This window comes from Helobdella robusta, assembly GCF_000326865.2.
Source record: "Helobdella robusta unplaced genomic scaffold HELROscaffold_28, whole genome shotgun sequence".
NCBI lineage: Eukaryota > Metazoa > Annelida > Clitellata > Rhynchobdellida > Glossiphoniidae > Helobdella > Helobdella robusta.
The window spans coordinates 1,240,589-1,243,834 of NW_008704435.1; positions in this window are offsets into that span (position 1 = coordinate 1,240,589).

The following is a 3,246-nucleotide window of genomic DNA, read 5'->3' on the forward strand; positions in this document are numbered from 1 at the left end:
AGGTGCAGAAGTCAACAATTCCTTTCATTCAACTTTCGAAATGGCTCGCATTGTTGGTTATTGTGAAGAATTGAATTTCGCAATACGCAGTTGAATGCTTGCTGCATATCGCTGGCTGTCGATCGATCTGTTGGATGTTGTTGGATTTGTTTAAATGTTGTTGCTGAAGGATTTTGAATGTTTTCAAATGAGTTGTATCGAATGATTTTTTTTATATAATTCTGCGTTTATCCAGTGATTATTCTCATTCGTACGTGAGATTAAATTTTATTTCCACAAACTTATCCTTCATAAGCTCATCAGGTTTTTGTAGGCTAATATGCGCCGTGCGTGTCTGCTCTGTTGTGAGGCTAGCTCTTGATTGATGTCATCGCCATGCGCTTCTTTGCGTTCGTCCATTGGCACGTTCAGATATGAAAACATCTTTTCAGATTTGCTTTTTGTGTTTGTTCATTTGTTAGTTCATTCGAAGATTTGTTTGCCGGTTTGAAAGTCGTTGCTTGAAAGGCTCGGTGGGTCGGTTGCATGGCTGGCTGGTGGGATAATTGATTGGTTGGCTGTTTGCTTGGCTGATTGTCTTGATAACTGCTCGGTGGTTGATTGGATGAATGTTTGATGGTTGGATAATTGGTTGGTTATTTGATTTTTATTTTTGATGGTTGGTAAAAAGATTGGTTAGTTAGCTTGTTGCTTGGCCGGTTGGTTGCTTGGAGTATTGTTTTGTTTAGTCGATAGACTAGTTAGTTGGTTGATTAGAGGGTTGGTTATTAGGTTGGTTGGTTGGTTATTAGGTTGGTTGGTTGGTTATTAGGTTGGTTGGTTGGTTATTAGGTTGGTTGGTTGGTTATTAGGTTGGTTGGTTGGTTATTAGGTTGGTTGGTTGGTTATTAGGTTGGTTGGTTGGTTATTAGGTTGGTTGGTTGGTTATTAGGTTGGTTGGTTGGTTATTAGGTTGGTTGGTTGGTTATTAGGTTGGTTGGTTGGTTATTAGGTTGGTTGGTTGGTTATTAGATTGGTTGGTTTGTTGGTTGGTTGTTTAGCTAGTTGGCTGGCCCTTTGTTTGTTTGGTTTGGTTGGTATTTGAAGGAAATAAATGCAAGATTATGCTGGCTGGCTTGTGAAACTCAATTGTCCAACATAATGCTGTACGGATGTTCTATGTTGTTCTCTCTAATGCAATAACGACATGCCTGGCGTTTTGTATATTTCTTTCTTACGCTGTTGCTCCAGTTGTCGTTTTTGTTGTTGTTTGTGTTGTTGCGTATGTTGTCTATTGTTTGTTTGATTTTGTTGATTGTGTGTTGATGACGTCATTTTTGTTGATGACGTCATTTTTGTTGATGCGTTGTGAACCATTGCGTTGTTGAGTTTAAAAAACGTTGATGCGATGTTGTTGTTGACGTTTTTAGTATGTTTATGTTATTGTTGTTAATGATCTAACTTAGATAATATTTTGATGTTGTTGTTGTTATTGATGTTGTTGTCGTTAATGATGATGTTGTTGTTGATGATGTTGTTGTGGCTTTGTTCATAACAAAGCTTTTTCTTGCTGATGTGACAACTAAAATGTCGTTGATGTTGTTTTGTGGTTGTTGTTGTTGACGATGTTAGAACGTTTTAAAGAAGTTCGTGTCTTCGTCGTAATGCTATTGTCAAGTTGCTTCATGTGTGAATTAAAAGTTAATTTTTTCAAGTCGTTATGAGGATGTGTTGTGTTTGATAAATAGTTTACATTCGTTAGTGTTGTTGTTGTTGCAGCCATGTAGGATTTAAACTGCGTGTATCTAATTAATTTGTTTGATTGGTAATAAATTAATTAATAATTTCTATAGAAATGTTGTTAACATTTAAAAAACATCAAACTAATTTTTTTTACGAGGCTTTTAAATTCGCTCTTTGCCTGTTAAAAGTTTGAGATGTCGTTGTGAGGGACGTTCTCGTTGTTTGTGTTTTGTTGGAGTTGTTGTTGATGTAAGTTGTTTGGCGCCTAGGCTGATGATGGTAGTTGTTAGGTTAAGAGGAAGTTGCAGGATGTTGTTGTTGTTGTGTGTTTGTTGTCGTGGTTAAACGCTGCTGCTGTTGAAGTTGTCGTTGCTGTGAATGTTGTAGTTTTTGTTGTTGTTGTTGATGTGATTGTCGTTGTTGCTGTTGTTGTGGCTGTTGTTTTGTTGTGACTCTTGTTGTGGTTGTTGTTGTTAAGCTTTTTTTTTATAAAACTTGCGGTATGTTGTATGCGTCGTTGGTCTACAGTTGGTCATAATTTTGTTGGGAGCCTTTCAAATTGAATCAAGATTTTTTTCCATATTTCTCATTTCATTTCATTTTATCCATCTCTTCATTGTTTCAACTCGGTTCTTCTTGGTTTATTTTAATTCTTTTGTTTTATTAATTGTCAGTGCATTGAAATGGCAGACAATACATCTCCCTTTATAACCTTCCTTATCTGACAAGAAGCAACAGACCTACTTTGCAATCGAACCACCGATTGCAGACACAACACCCCATCATTACACCGGCTCCAAAGTAGCCCCGTGAGAGACACAATCTTCATTAACGTCATCATCATGTTTGTCGAATTCTTTAAAAAAATCTTCATCATCGTCATCTAGTCAACGTCATCATTATCATCATCGTTACTATCATCATCATCATCATCATTATCGTCATCATCATCATCGTCGTCGTCATCATCATCATCGTCGTCGTCATCATCATCATCATCACATCATCTGATTATCATATTTTCAATATTTCCCATGGTCATGGTTTTCATGCGGTAGCTATTGATGCCGTCATTTTGATGTATGTGTGTATGTATGTATGTGTGTGTGCGTGTGTATGCGTGTGAGTGTATGTGTGTTTGTGTGTGTGTGTGTTTATATGTTTATGTGTCTGTATGAGTGTGTGTGTGTATGTGTGTGTGTATGTGTGTGTATGCCTGTGTGTGAGTGTATGTGTGTTTGTGTGATTGTGTTTATGTGTCTGTATGAGTGTGTGTGCGTGTATGTGTGTGATTTATGTGTTTTATATGTACGTGTGTGTTTATGCGTTACATATATATCATTGTTAATGTGTTTATTTACTTATCATTAATTTGCATCTGTGTGTTGTTTTATGTAGATTATTATGTTGATTTAATTTGAGTGTATTTGTTTTTTTGTTTGTGTGTTCGTTTGTTGCTTGTGTGTTCGTTTGTTGTTTGTGTGTTCGCTTGTTGTTTGTGTATTTCAGTTTACGTTATTATGA